This window comes from Rhea americana, unplaced genomic scaffold, assembly GCF_003343005.1.
Source record: "Rhea americana isolate MKP2758 unplaced genomic scaffold, rheAme1 scaffold_14, whole genome shotgun sequence".
In the NCBI taxonomy this organism is placed as follows: domain Eukaryota; kingdom Metazoa; phylum Chordata; class Aves; order Rheiformes; family Rheidae; genus Rhea; species Rhea americana.
Window position 1 is genome coordinate 4,306,267 of NW_028185483.1, and position 16,211 is coordinate 4,322,477.

The following is a 16,211-nucleotide window of genomic DNA, read 5'->3' on the forward strand; positions in this document are numbered from 1 at the left end:
CTTCCTTATCCATTTAACAGAAATGTTTGGAGAATATAAACTTGCAGTTCGACCACTCTGATCAAATTCATATGAAGTCTAGTTCAACTGATTTAGAACCAGAATAACAATTCACCCCACATTTCTTCCAAGTCTCTGCAATGAGATAGTCTTATTTTGGTAACAGTCTTTCTTCTTACATGACAGGTAATCCACAATGATCCACAATCATACAAGCAGGATTTTCCCAATTTCATTCAAACTGCTTAACAGCTTTATTGCAATTCTAGGAATAAAAAGATGATCACATTTCACTGACTTAAGGGAGTGCCATTTGCCACCATCCTGATGGGCTTCTTTTTCTGATCAATACATGTATTAATGGTAATAAAACACTTACAGAGTTTCCCAGATGTAGACATGGCCCCTTAATCCTTCCCTGTTCTGCTGGGGATAATCATTTTTACAACATGAGATCACTTGCACCAGTGAAGTGCATTTTAACACCTTTCCCTGTTGTCGATGTGAACTGATGATCCTAATAGAATCCCAGCAGTGCATTTAAACTTTATTTCCTAGGTTAATCGGGCTAAAAGACAGTTAGCTAAGTTTCCCAAAGGAGGCCTTCTCTACATTAAAAAAAATAAAAGAAGATGCTGCTGGAATTGTTCGTCAGCAGAAATGTTGCCCATTGAGAAAAGAGAGGCAGCAACGCTAAAAAAGAAAGGGTGTTTTTGTCTTATAGTGGACAGTATAGCACCAAAAAAAAAAAAAAAAAAAAGGGGAAAAAAAAGAAAAGAAAGAAATATTTTCTGAACAAAGAAGTCAGGCCAGTCTCCCTCCTTTTTTGATCTTTAATCCCTTCTCTCCCAAGTAGAATGGCAAAGGAGCCCTTCTCTCTTTCTAATAAATAGCTAGCAAAGGAAAGCATTCAATGCTATGTCCCTTTGATCAGCACAAAGCTGTCAGCTCCTGCCGCTTTTTTTTCTACCAGCTCTTGTTCCTGGTTAAAAGTGGAAGTAATACCCACTGAAAGAAATACCCTAGGTGTCCTGCAAATCATCAATCCTATTTTTTTCTTGTTGTTTTTTCCCTGGCCCACCCTCCTGGCCTGAGCAACCTCCTTACTAACACCCCTCTTCCTGTTCCCCCCCTTTTTCCAGAATCCCAGTTTCATTTGATACGCAATTCAATGTGCCAGTCTGACCTACTGGGACCTTGCTGTCTGAGACTCTACCACTGCGCAGACAGGGGAAACCTTCCTTCTAGCAATCGACAGCAGTTACTTCCATACATTGATCTTCCTGCAAAGGAATAAAAAAATGCTTTGCAGACATGGCAAAGGGATTTTTGGAAATGAGCTTTTATGAATTTGTAATAAAGCCCTACATTAAAACCAAAAGAAAAAAGCCCCAAACACCAAAAAAATTACAGGTTTTGCTTGACCGAGTCTCTGAGATCCCATTTTGATCCAATCTTTAGGCTGCTGCATTTCAGACCACATCACTGCATCTCAGCAGTAAACAGTCTGCAAATATTGCTGCTTTCAGATAGGTCATTCAGCACATTTTAAAGCAGGCTCCTTGTTTACTGCCGAGATTATCTGCAATCTGCATTTCTGCTCATCACAGTGTCAGGACCTGATACGCAGTTTGTAAATATTATGCTGCACAGGAAATAATTCACAAAGCCAAATAATTACAGCCAAGCGTTCAACATGCGACTGGCTCGTAATGGGAGAGCAGAGCCGAGGCTTTGAGGGGGGTGCCTGTGTATGGAGGAGGGAGGGCTGGGGGAGGACGGAAAAGCAGCTATACAAAAGATCACTCTTACTAGACAATGTCATATCCGCAGTGACATGAAATGATGTTTAAATACCTTTGCCATTTCCCCCGGGGACGGCTGCACTGGGTGCATTCTGTGCGCCTATGGAGCTATGTTTTTCGCAAATGGGGATGGAGTGAATGCTGCTCCTTGTTCTGGCTGCAAAATGTCAAACTGCAGTGGAAAGAAATACAGCATTGCAGTGGTGGTGCACTGAGGCCCCCGGTAGGAAAGCAGGAGCTATTAAGTGGAAAATTCCTGCAGAGGACGTGTTTCCATTTCTAATGTGAAGAAAGAGGGTGTTGTTTGAGGCTGGCAGGTCTGTGGAAAATACAGAAAACACAGGGAAGATGAGAAAATGACCTCATTGAACTCCGAGAACTTGAGCAAACAAACAGCTCCAGCCAACATACCACATTCTTGTAGCGCTTCTGCCCAAACAACAAACTGACCTATAAGTTATATAATCGTCCGCGAGGCCCCGGGCCTCACCGAAATGTGGGGAGGGGGCCGGGGGCCCCGCTGCAAGGCAAGCAGGCGGGGGCAAGGCAGGCAGACCTGCTCGGCCAGGCAGGAGCGGCCGCGAGCACTTGGGCGAGCTGCCCCCTCGCCGCCCCAAACCAGGGACTCGCACGGGGTTCGGGTTTAATCACGCTCCGAATGCCAGCAGAATGATGGCACTGGTTGTTTATTATAGTACGAACTATTTCAGTACGGCATAAATTTTCCATTTCAAAGGCTCCCGAGCGCCTGCAGGGAAGGGAAGGGACTGGGCTTTGTGAGCAGAGGGGGCCTGTGCAAGCCTTGGTGGGGTTTCTTCTTCGGGAGGGTTAACGCTGCCTTCTTTGGACGGCGTTAGGGGGGCTCCGGGAGCGTGTCTAGGGCGCTGCGCTTCCCCCTTCTGTGGCCCCCTATAGTGCGGACTCGGACTGCCTGAGTTACCATTTTATGTCAACTTCACAAATCCTAGTGCAAAAACGCCGGGGCTAACCGAAGGCCATGGGGGTGCTGCCGTGGCTGCTGCTGGTCTGCCTAGCTGCAGCCTGGCAGAAGAGGAAGCTGTATGCCACCATCTCCATGCCCTGAAAGATTTGATTCATTCAACAGATGCTTGCCTCAGTTTATTTCCAATAACTAATTAATTGAATATAATGGGAAGAAGGTTATTAATTGGTGGAACTGTAGATAAACCATAATTCATAGTTTGCGATAGTATTACAAATCAGAAAAGAGCATTTCTGCGAACAGATAGTAACTTTGCTGTAGAACGTATTCTCTCCTACCTCAGAATACCCATCCACGTACTTAATGTATGCGGTTTTTTCCTTTTTTACATGCTTAAAATCATGTTCTCTCCCAGTTGCAAGTGGTTTATGCACAACCAAAATCTGCTGTATCATCCAGCATTTTAGATTACATAAATGGACTTTGCCTGTGATAGGCATGTCAGTGTTAAAAGGTCCTGGCAACTGTAAAGACTGCATGATGCTTTAAGAAGAAGTGTAAATATAAGCAGGTAAAAGTGTTTTCTCTCAAAGATGAGTCTTAAAGTATATGCACAGGATTTGAAAAGGTTGGAATACAGCAGCAAATAAAGGCAGCAGGTACAAGTCACAAAATGCAGATACACATTCAAATTTCATATAACTTGCTATTTAGATACATGTTTTGATCCATTCTGCCATTAAATTAGGGATTGCTGGCCATGAATGCACTGAGGTACAGTTCAGAAATCTACAGCAGCTCAAAGGAGCTGACAGATTCGGTATTCTACTTCTTTCACCAAACAATTCAAGAGCAAGATAAAGTGAATTAAAGCTGGGTGCTGAAGACAAAGTAAGACCATCTCAAAATTTATCAAAAAATGCAAACCTTGTCTCCTGCAGGGTTCAAAAATACATAGTTAAAATACCACTTTTTTTTTCCAGTTTGACATCTCCCTGAATATCTGGAATTCAAGCAAAAATGACAGAATTACACACTATGAAAAAATCTGTACATACAAGAGCTTCATCTCTATTTTGTAGGCATAGTTTAAGTTGTTTAGATAAAGATCAAAAAAGGAGAGTGAAGTTTGGGGCACATGAACAAATTAATTTGTCTTAAATTCTCCCATGGCTGCTAAGTATTGCTCTTCAAGGCTTGAGATGTCATCTTTTTTTAGACTGGAAGGAGATAGCGTTGTACAGAGGAAATAAAAGGATCTAATTCTGGTCTTTAGAGCTCAGATCTTGAACGAAATTTGCCCAGAATCCAACACTATTTCAGTTTGCCCCTGAGTGCCTGTATTATCTACAGCACAATGGCCAAACGAGATTCAAGCGCTCCACAGCATTGCGCTTTTCCCTTTCTGGGAATGTTTAACCAGGGCAAACTGTATAGTGCAGCATTTCTGCACGATGCCATAGATTCTGTTTCTCCTTTCCTTGTGCTGTGTAGCTAAGGGGCACTGTAAGGGGTGCATAACTTACAGACGAGAACAGCTTTCTCCTCCACACTGACAGGAAATAAAAAGCTCCCAAAAAACTCAGGAGAGAAAAACAAACTTTGTGAATGACAAATAGAAGCATTGGCAAAACAAAAGAGTTCCCTTCATCTAATAAAAGAAAAAAGGCAGATTTTTTGTGTTCATCCATACTTTGTGGTTGCAAATAGCAAGAAACAGAAAGACATAAGAAGCACACGGTGTATCATGAGAGCTGTGGAATTTAGCACCCATAGCAGGATTAACCCTTGTGAGGAGTGCAGGGCTTTCGTTGTACTTTCTGTCTATATTTTATAGGTTCTGTAGGTATTTTAAATAGCAGATACAGCTCATATCAAAGCTTCTGTTTTGGCTTCAGCTTAGAAGACTGGAGATTTGCAAAGAGACTTCTAAGGGACTACTTTAAATGAAAACATAGATAAATCTAGACAATAAAGTATGAACCAGAGGCAAGAAGTGTGCAGGCAAGCCATGTCCAGCTCTTATCAATGCATCTCACTCCAATCCTACTTTACACTTTCAGAACTGGACTGCTCTTGTGTAGAAATGCCTGGTCAAACTAAACTGTACAGTGGTTTTATGAAGCACAAAAATAGGTAAGAGAATAAACCAAAAATATAATGCTTTGTTAGTTGCTCTTCTTTGCCTGACAGTATCAAAACAAAGGAGTAAAAGAGCCACAAAAATCATTGATCAAGATCTGACCTTTATTTCTTGCTTGTTTTTGAAATCCTCAGCCTCATCAGGAAGTTTCATGGAAGTGACACCAGCACTGCAGTCAGGAGATGTGAGCCATCAGCATGCCCTGGTTAGCTTCAGCACTGTCTGCTTCTTATGACAACAGCATAAATAGGGCACTTGGTCTCTGAACACTGATGGAAGCACTGAATTCTCTCACTCTGATTTTATTATCTCTGATCATTTGTTTTTGTTTTCCTGAATTCTATAGATGTGACAGAAGGAGGTTTTGAGATGACTGTGGAAGACTGGAGTGTGATTCAGCCTCCCTCCCTGTTTTGTTCTTGCAGGACATGCTGAAGGGTAAGTAAGTCTCTTGTTTAATCGGGGTGCAGGAGGAAAGCCTGTTGGTCTATAGTACCATACTGATGCAGGAACAAAAAAGGAAACTTCACAGTAAACAGGACTTTTATGGATAAGATGTTAAGATGTGCATCATCCTCCTCAGCACTGATAAGCTGGAGTCCTGTACTGTGTTTTAGGAGCCATACTTACAGATGCAGGCCATACTTTAGAGCCACAGAAGGCAACAAGAATTAGGTGTCTAGAAGCTATGACTTGGGAAAGGGCTGTCAGCCTGCAGAAGGAAAAAGGCAGGGCAATCTTCAAACACTTGAAGGGCAGATGCCAGGAAGGAGGTAACCTATTTCTTCCATGTCCATTAGAACAAGAACTGACTCAAATTATATTAAAACATATTTATCTTGGATGGTATAAAAAAACCTTGAGTGATAGGAGGAAATACAAGCACAGAACTAAAAGCTCTCCCCTGAATGCAGATCTTTCCACAAACAAACAAAAAAAAATACATAAACCAGTCAAAGCATAGATCAATTTGCATAGCAGTGAGCTTGGAGAAAGGTTTGACACAACTAGGAGGTGCTTGCCAGCTGCTCCTGAGAAAGCATGATGGTAACCTAGGACTAGCATTTGAGATTAATGGCACAATGGAAGATTTTTGGAAGGGTTTGGAACTTGCCATTGTTTCCAGCTTCTTGAGAGATCCAAGTCGCAGTAGACCTCTACAGCTGACTTTTCTTTTTTCTTTTTTTTTCCCATAACAATTGATCTGGCAATGAGGAGAGCTTGAATAGTTTTTGTGGAGACAGATCTGTGGGCAGTGTGAGAGCCTAACCATTAAAATGGAAACAAGGCTAAATTTTGCCTCCTCTCCTAAAACAGTTTTAATAACATTTCCTCCAGAGTTACGCCAGTTAAACTGAGTAGAAGTACATATGTGGGGCAAGGCAATACAGATACTAAAGACTTTTGTAAAGATTAATCAGCCTTATGATTTCTCTTACATAAGTAAGTCTTGAGGAGACTTTCTTGAAGATCTTTAATTTCTACAATGCGTGTTATTGAAAGCAGTCCATGGGGTCTAGGGACAAGCAATAAGGGGGGGCTTTGTAATATACTCCTTTTTTTTTTGGTTAAGGTTGTGATTCGTATAGGTTATGAGTATGATCTAAAACTAAATCCACCCAGCATGGTGGAAATGTTACTGAGTGTCACTAGCAAGTAGCTGGTCTGATCCAGCCCCATAAGCTCCCCAGCACATGGAAGCTAATTGCAAGGATTAGAGCACACCAAGACACACAAGCTCCGTTCCTGTGGGTCTCAGGAGAAACAACACATTTAAACATTCCAGCTACAGTTCCCTTGGCAACATACATAACAGCAACTCAGTAAAACTATGGGTTTCTGTTTTCTTAACCCTTCAGGACATTGACTGAATGAATACTTCCTTGAGGAAACAGTTCAGTCAACCAGATATACTCAAACACTCTTAAATCCAGCAGCCCTTTTCTCTTTATAAAAACAACAACAGTTGAATTCCATGTCAAACTGATCTCCTCCCCCAGCACTAAAGGGCTTAATTCAAACAAATGTGTATACCATTAGCAAACCCTCCAAAGAAGTCTGCATTAAAAAAAAAGACAATAAAAATAGATCCCAAACCATTAACATTTCAGATCATTATTAATTTCCAGGAGATATCAGAGGACATAGAGAAAAATACACAAAATCTAAAAAGCACATAAGTACTCTTAGGTAACAAAAAATATTGGCATGTAGATTATAGAACACATTATTGTTCTTGTCAATTGTTATAGCAATAATAATAATGTCTGTAGCAACTTTGTAATGATTCCTCTGAGAATTTCGAAGTTCTCATAAATAACTAATACTATGAAATAATGATGTCTGCACCAATTTTGTGAAATACATGAGAACTGCCCCATTGTCCAAAGAACTAGAGCCTCTTCTGATGTTAAACACGTCTGCGCATTTGCAGTGGCCATTCACATTCAATGACAGTTTGGAACAAGACTGTCCTGCTAAATGCATATGCAGAGTGGCCACAGGTGATGGAAGTCACCAGACCTCACCTGCACCTCTCAGAGAGAGTGATAGATTTGGGGCTGTCATTAGTGGCAGGATTAAAGAACATGCTTACAAGGGCTCAGCTCTGAATGGCTGCTAGCATACTAATTGCATTTTGCAGATTTATTTAAGACAATGGTCCATCCCCCAACTGTCTTGGTCAGAAGTTTATGTGTATGAAAGCATTAGAGAATGACATCTCCCAGAGACCTTCCACCTTGGGGTGGATGTAATCAAATTCTGTGTAGCAATTATCTGAAAAGAACTCACCTTGTTATCTCAGCATTCAAGACATGATCTAATCCTAATTATGACAGCAAGAGAAACTATCATCAACAGGTATGAATGATAAGCATCTAGCTATTCCATAACTACCAGTGCACTAATGCACACTTGCTCACATGAAGGAAGAGATGCATTGACTCTGGAAGCTACAAAACTGTATCATGGATCAAAGAGGTGGCTGTGCAGTATAAAGCAACCACAGATCATAAGCTGTCTCTTTTTCCGTTTCTCTTTAATTTTGTTATTTTCTGAAGGGTCCTGTGTAACCTTCCCTTAGATCTTCTACCCTGTGATGGATAAAGCCCCTTTTCTCATTTTGTAGTTTCAAGAAGATAAAAGAAAGAGTCAGTACACCCACAAAATTGTTTAAGGATCTTTAGCAGCCTAACTTCACCTGTTCCTCTGCAGCAGCTATTATGTAAATCAGTGGGAAGCAGATCCCCACCCTCAAGCTTAGCACACAACAGTTTGCTAAAGATTATGCAGCATCCCTGCTAAAGCGTGGTTGCCAGGGCATCCTTGTTCCCTAGCCAACTACTGTACTAAGGCTTACTGGCAACAATCCATCTGTGCTTCATTTAGGAACCTCTGGAGCAGTAAAGGGTGTTTTTCCCAATTTACAGTCTTCTGGAGAAGTAAGTTGGGTTGTTTCCTGTCTCCTACAGACCCTAAATACTGGTAGGAACAGAAACTTTTCACAGAGGACTGTAAGAAAGACCATCTTCTCCCTAGCCTCTACAAATTAGAATTCAAATCTTACTGCAGAAAGCCTGGGTTTTGCACTAATCCAACTAGTGTGGATCCTAGACACATCAGTGTGGTGCTGTGCCCAAACCAAGAAAGTTGATGAGCTCAGACACAGAGCCACTGCTGTGGCCATACCTTCCACAACTGAGCTACTAACTGTTTTGTTTTGTTCTGTAGCATGGAGGTATTGTCTGAGTTTGAGGCGAGCGGGTGTCCTAGCATGTGCTGCTCTTTATATACATCCTATTTCTCTCGAGATTTTACAGCATCACTGCAACACGAATGCCTACTAATGCAGCTTCTAATGAAAAGTTTTTTGTGGTCAACTGCACTTGAGAAAGAAGGAGTATGATGGCCCTTGTTAGATATAAGAGGGCCTTGCTTGGCCTTTCTACTAGTGCTGGTGACACCCAAGAAGGTAATTGTGCCATGGCTGATTCCAGGCTGGACTTCCAGGTGACAGTGGGAACAGCCCTCAGTTACAGTAGTAGATGGTGATATGGGGTGCCAGTAGCAGGCACACTGTTGCTATTGCAAGAATACAACTCCAGAGACAGGCCAAAGCCAATGTGCAGGCTGATGAAAAGCCAAAGGGAAGGTAACATCAAGAGGACAGCTTGAAAGGTCTTTATTGCTTATGCCATGATTCCTTTGTCTGTTAAAGCCACAAGGATGTCACTGCTCTTCAGGTTCTCATTGCTGTGAGAATTAATGACATTGATTTGTGCCCTTTCAGGCTGTCTCTCATGGTAACTTTATAATACCATCCATATAGTAAGTAAGTGCCAGATAAAGAAAAGGAGGACAGTAAAAGGATGTAGGATATGCTGGGTTGTATATTTCTGCTTTCACCAAATTAGAAAAGGATTAATTCCATGCATTAAGGAAAGGATACTACAGACTGAAAAAAATCAGTAAAAGGAAGACTCTAGCACCACTTCAGCTGTCACTGATACATCAAAGGCCCTCTACCTCCTAAATGGCATTTCTTCATCTAAGAATTAATTCAAACTAACTTAATCATACACTGGCATAGGCAAGTGTACAAGGTATGAAGGATTTCATTTTTGAAGCCTCCTATTGTGAAGATGAGGTGAAACAGCCCTGTGTTTAAGAACAGGAGACTTTTTTTTTTTTTTAATTACCATAGGCAACCTGTTATAACTACAGCTATTCAACTTTTTACTAATTCAGGCAGGATTTTTTAGTCAAATTCTAGTTCCCTTTTTTATCCATTCTGTTTAGACAGTAGTTCACATTCTGGCTGTAGTCAGGGAAATCAAGCCAAGATCACATTCCAGATGGGTAAGCCTAGCTGCAGCCACTGCTCTGCAAGTGCAGTGTCCTGCAAGGACAGGACAGAGGCAGCCCCACAGCCAGGAATGGATTCAGAGGTATGGCTGCAGCACCAGTCAACATAGTGCGCCTAGGCAGCCTCAGACGTGAGCTCAGAACAACCTGTGGTATTAAAGCAAAAGTAGAGCTTAGGTACTCTAAGGGTGACCAACCTAGCACTTATTTATTTGTGCTATGTAATAGAGGTGGCTGACCCAAAGATGCATCTCAGGCTAGTTAATGGAATAAGGCACTTCTTGATTGGTCTGTATTTTATATACATATATATATATATGTATGTATGTATACACACACACACACACATGCATACACACACACACACACACACACACACACACACACACATATATAATATAAATATGCAGTGCTTCTGGTAGTACCTGAACTATTTATGTCCTATTCTTGTTAGAGGAAAGAACAGCATCCTATTTGCAATTCAGTCTCATTAGATCTCCAAAGAAATAGTAAGCACTATGACTATGCTATAAAATAAAAACATAACAGGCCAGAAAAGCAAAGTAGTATTAAAAGATAAAGATGACAGCCAAATTCTAGAGCTACCTAAAGCCTTACACTGATACCACCCAAGAAGGTCTGGTCATCAGTAGTCAGACTTTGGTGTTGTACCTATTGCTTTTGTGTTTCAGACCTGAAAAAAAAAATGACAAGCAAGAATCTGGATTTTGTTCAGTACGTGAAAGGGGAGCGTGTAGCTCCTCACATAGTCCCACAGGACATGCAGAACTCAGTGACTCGCTCTATACAATCTTTCACTAGAGGAATGTGCAGGCACCAAAATTATTTGTGATACTAATTAAAGATTAGAAAAAAAAAATCCTCATTTAGAAATACCACTTGGCAAGGTATTACAAAATAAACTAAGGATATTTTCCATCTATATTGATAGACGGGGCCGTATTTCTCTACTTAGAGAAAAGAGGATTAAAAAAGGAACCCGGTTGGAGTGAAATGGGATATAAAATGAGACATAAATCATTTTATTTCAGTGCCTACATCTGTCCAAACTAAAGAAAGGTCAGTATAAGGAATAAATAAATAAACAAACCTCTGGATAGACAGATTAACTCTCATTTAACATAGAATGTTATTTGAAAATTTTCTAATATTTTTCATAAAACAACACAATAAAAAAAAAACTTCACTTTTTTGTCACAATTAAAAATGTGAAAATGTTGTAACCAATATTATGGCTTATTGAAAAACAGTGTACATTTTATAGCACCAACCTTTGCCAAAAAAAAAAAAGAAAAAAAAGAAGAACAGAGACATTGACATTCAAGACCTAACATTTTGAGAACATACTGTATCCAAGCCTGAAACCTGGAAATTTTGACCAACTTCATTTTGTATGGACTTTGTCAGATTAGAAAAATACATCAAGGGTGAATTACTATGGTATTTAGGAAGACCTGCGTAACTTACAGTTTTGCAGATGAGAACTAATGCAGACAGCATGAACTGATACTAATAAGTGTTCAAAATCGTGTTCTCCCTCATAATATCTATGAATGTTGGCTATACATATGTTTTTTGAAAGTACTGTTGTCATGGTTACCACTCAGCTGTCTTTATGTTTTAATATGCCTTGTTTTGTAAGGTTGAGGTTCAATTCAAGTTCATATGAAGCAAATCAACTGAAGTTTTCAGATGTGGTCTCTAATTTAATATGCATCATGTTCTGAGAGGCCACTTGAAATACTCTAAGCATGATTTTAAGAGATGTCAAGCACCTTCAGATGCAGCAGAAGTCAATGCCCTGTATGCAGTGACTGAGTTATGAATAATCTGCCAAACAGTACTGTCTGTAACAGTCTATTTTAAAAAATTATAAAACTATTATTTCAGTTGTATGGGGAACCTTTGTAGACTCTTACAGGCTGAATCTACCTTCATTAGACATTGTAAATGAACAATATGTGCCCTTCTATCAACATCATTTATTTATTTGTTTGAATTTATAGAATATTCACAACTGTAATGTTGTAAAATACAAGCTTAAATCCTATATGCAACAAAGCAAGCTAAAATGATCCAATACTTTTGGTTCATAGAAGTGGAAAACTTCATTTCTCCTTTCCTTTTCCAAATGCCAACTTGTTTAAATGCTGGGGGGGGGGGATGGGAGGGGGGAGAATGCAAGAGTATGTGAAATACTCATACGCATTTTACTTTCTGTAGTTCACTAAAATACAGCTTTTCAAAGCCTGAGGTGAAAAACCCAACCACTGAGCCCGAGGAGTAAACTCCCTAACTCCTAGCGAGGGTCATTCAGTAACTCAGGTAACTGTGTGTGGCATTTGCACTGCCCTCTGCAGAGGTCCAAACCAACATATGTAAACTTCCTTTTTGCCAGTCTATAGGAACAGATGGCCCTGCTCTTCAGAGTAGCCTCTTTACTTTATTAGCCTTAAGAAAATCCAACAAGCCACCTGGAACTGCAGACAACTCCAGGAATGGCTCCTTCCTTCCCTTCCCTTTTCTCAGTTTCGCTTTAGTTGAGCAGTTGGGAAGGAAGGGGTTGATCTTTTCTGGAGTGCAGTACATAGGAGCGGAGCCTACTTATAGCGAAAGGAAATCTTGTGGCAACAGCTCAGTAGAGCCGATTGATTTCCATATAAGCATGTTACAGCCAATTTAGAATTAATTTTAATGTCTCCTTCTTTTCCCTCTAGTATAAAAATGGGTAAGGGATGTTCCAGATAGTCCCCCTTTGTGTTCTAGGTTCATCTCTGCCACATTCTCTTTGCTTTTAGCATTCCTAGTTCTTCATTCTCTCTCCTGTTTTCTTGAAGGCAGATGCAGGTAACATAGCTGCATCTATTGTGTCCCCCTATGGCAGGTCTTCTTCTGGCATCATCAGCATTATATTTTCCTGGGTGTCCTCAAAGATTTTGGTTGCTTTTCCTCTTGTTTGCTGGGGGGGGGAGTGTTTTGTTTTGTTTCTCCTACTTTCCTTAAAGAAATAGTCCGCAAGGCAGTATATACTGCAGTCTGTGGTGCAGAGTCCTCACAAGAACAGGGGTAAAGACCAGCCCCATCCCTCAGGGATATTGCTCTGCAGTGGAGTGACTTAGAAGCACCTCTTTTCAACTAGCTTTTCATGTAGAAATCTCACTAGTGTGTAGGGTGTGACTGTTTGGTAAAAATTCTTGTCTTTTCAGCAGCTCCAGAAAATTTCAGTTGATTTTAGTCAAAATTTCAAAGCGTAGGACAGGAAATTCAGCACAAAACACAAAGAACTGGAGAACCAGGTCAGTGTTTGCATTGTATGAGTATGTGCATGATCATTCATGTATCTATGTGCCCATACACAGTTGCATGTGGGTGTGAGTGACATCTGTGGGGATGGTATCACTGAGCCCAAAGTCATAGACTTTAGACCCACAAACACATATTATTTATTCATTCATCTCTTTGGGGGCCCATTCAGACACCTAAATAGAGTTGGTGCCTTTGTATATGTGTGTGTGTGTATAATCATAGAGAAAATCAATAGTATTCTTAACAGACAATTCAATGTTATTTTATGATTTGATTTCACACTGTGTATTCTTTATGGCACTTCGCTTTTGTTTTGATAATAAACTGGCCAGTAAAGTATAAACTTTTTTTCCTAAACCCTATCATTAAGTATCATCAGAGACCTGAAGAAGAGTTGTAAGCCAATTGGATTGAAGGAGGCCCCTTTGGCCCCAGTTCCAATTCCAGTGTATATTCAGATGAGTGGAAAATGTTCACTGCTAACCTCAGTGCTGAGCTTCCAGTTCATTGCACAAGTGATATACAGTTCCATACCCTTGATGATGTGGTCACTGATGTATGTGAGAGGAAGAGGGCACCAGGAAAAACTCTGAATGCCTCTATTTGTTATGCTGTAGGCTCTGGAGGCCTGGCACCATGCAGAGCAGCAGTTCGTAAGTCCCTTTCTAGGCCATAGCATGAGACTGCAGTGAAAACATCTCTGAAAAGGCAGCCTTTACAGAGGACAGGTCAGCTACCTTCGCTCTGCGTTAAACATGGAACTGATCTAGTCTGGCTTTGCAGAATAAGCATTTTCCAATTGTGAATAAGTTTACAATATAGATGTGAGAGAATATTTATCATGAGCCCATGCTTTTAGGTTATTAATGGAGCACTAGCAGGGGACCAGAAAAAGACAATTATTTTTTAATTTGTTCATTAAAATCAAATAATTATTTACAGCCTAAATGATCAAACTCTATACAAAAAAAAATCCACATTCTGCCTGCTGGATGTTAAATGGTATAACAGCATAGGAGTGAAAATATCCTGGAGTCCTATATCATCTTCATTATCTTCACTGGTGAAGTGAGTGAGTGAGTGGAGAGGTGTGAAATTCCAGCAGAGAGGAACATGCTGTTTTAAGAGGAAGTGCTGACATGCAGGCTACAATTAGACAAAAAATGACTGCTGACATTTAAAAATCATTACCGAGAGGAAATTGTGAGTGTAATTATGTCATCATTGACACTGTTCAAGTGTGCTGATGCATTTTTGCTGATCAAAATCAAGTGTTTATATTCGTAAATAGAATGCACTTAGCAACTCTATCAATGGAAATGTTCCAGCCAAAAATGAGAGAAAATGGAGCCAAATCACTTTGACAAAAACTTTTCTCTTTTTGGTTGTTTTTCAACATTTTTCTTTCCCAGGACAGTTTCTCGTTATTTATTACTTTTGATTACTGTTTGATTGGGTTTTGTTCTTAGTTTTTTTGCACAAAACCACAGGAAAGACTATCTGGGTCAGGCCAAAGGACCATCTTGCCAATGTAAATTCTACATCCAATCATGGCCAACAGCAGATGCCTACAGAATGATATAAGAGAATAGTAAGTATATAGTGGTATTACCCACTCCAGTCTCACAGCTTCCAAAATCTGCTTCTCAGGGATTTCACAAACTGCTCAAAAGTAACTATAATAAAGTATTTCTGACTAGCTTTAGAAATAGTCTGACACTGTTCGTGCAAAGGGTAACATGATGTCAGCAGGTGGCAAAATATGTAAATGTTATTTACTTGGAGAAGTTTGTTGACTGTGCTAATCTGAAGCCTTGGCACTGTATTACTTAACACAGTTATGATCTGCCTTAAGCCATAACCTGGTGACAAGCCCTTTACCTATGACGTATTACTCAACGACAGGGAAAAAAGACCAGTCTATGGTACATACAATGATCAGTTCAGAATGGACAAAATCAGTGAAAGTTTACGGCTGATTCTCAAAATAGGCTTTTTATCTTGGGGATTTGGGAGATAAATACATTTATAAATGTGAAAGCAGAAGTGCTTACAAGGGCTCTTGAGGGAAGTAAGAAAAGGTTCTGGCTTCTGCAGTGAAATGTCCACCTCAAAAAACGTCTACAAATGTCGATCCTTCTGAGGATGGCATTTTATTTACAGTATTCTAGAAAATGTTTGTGTAGGAAACTAAGAAAATGATTGAAGTAGGAATCCATGTTATCAACACTATCATTCTTGAAGGCTATGACAGAAATAGAAACATTAATAGTGAATGTCAACTCTTTGGGTTAGGACTACATCTTCTTTAGGCTGCATCTGCTCAGCTCTAAAATTCTCAGTTATTTGTGTCATTTTTATAAGGAAGAAATATGAAGATTGGTTGTCTTTGCCTTTCTGGTTTTTTCAGTCTGTTTATTGCCTTTGCCCTTTGGGAATGGGGTTTCTTACAGGCAACCTATTAATTTGCTGGGTATTCTCCTACATCCCGTTACTTTCTGACATTGGCTCCATCAGTTTCCACCGGTTTCCTCCCTGTTTCCTGGATGTCAAAACATATCCAGTCAAACTGTGTTACCAGAATAATGTCAAGCAACTCTATAGTAACCACATCTGCAAAACAACTGCTTTTGTAATGTTGTTTTATGATTGGATGAAGACTGTAATTCACTATTGGAGTGATAAGAAATTCCATGTCAAAGCTCAGAACTGCTCATGCCATGAAAATAGTAGAAATCAGTAGCTGGGGAACAACTCACACTGAATTTTTCAGGAGGATCCAGTTCCACAGGTATTCTGGATGAACTGCTTATTGCAGCATGGAGTACTGAAGAAACCTCAAGAATGTCCACAGAGATATCATTTTGCAGGACATAGTTTAGGTCAGTAAGACTTTATTAGCATATAAGAATAGTGGCAGAAAGAAGAAAGATATGTTACTGTGTTATGACATTTACTTGTAAAGCTGCTTTCATCTTTATCTCCCTTTTCACTAATTCATACCTTTCTAGACTTTTTCTTCTCTTTGGAGTTGGAGTTTTCTGTATGTGATCTTAGCAGAAGACTAATTACTCCTGGTAACAAGCTGAAGAAAACTCATTTTTCTTCCTGTTATCTGCTTATTTCT

The 16,211-nt window shown here is 40.0% G+C and overlaps 1 long non-coding RNA gene across 2 annotated transcripts in view; it reads right to left on the bottom strand.

Annotated features, from left to right (window-relative positions):
* Positions 1-1,861: 1,861 nt before the first annotated feature.
* LOC146599409 (uncharacterized) overlaps positions 1,862-16,211 on the bottom strand; it is a 132,243-nt gene continuing 117,893 nt past the window's right edge. Inside the window, exons 3-4 of one of the 2 annotated variants that reach the window (XR_014895018.1) lie at positions 16,088-16,209; positions 1,862-2,124 (exon numbers count right to left, since the gene is read on the bottom strand). This is a non-coding gene — a long non-coding RNA (uncharacterized LOC146599409). Of the gene's footprint in view, positions 2,125-16,007; positions 16,210-16,211 lie in introns of those variants that run through there. The other variant, XR_014895017.1, reaches the window with a different exon arrangement.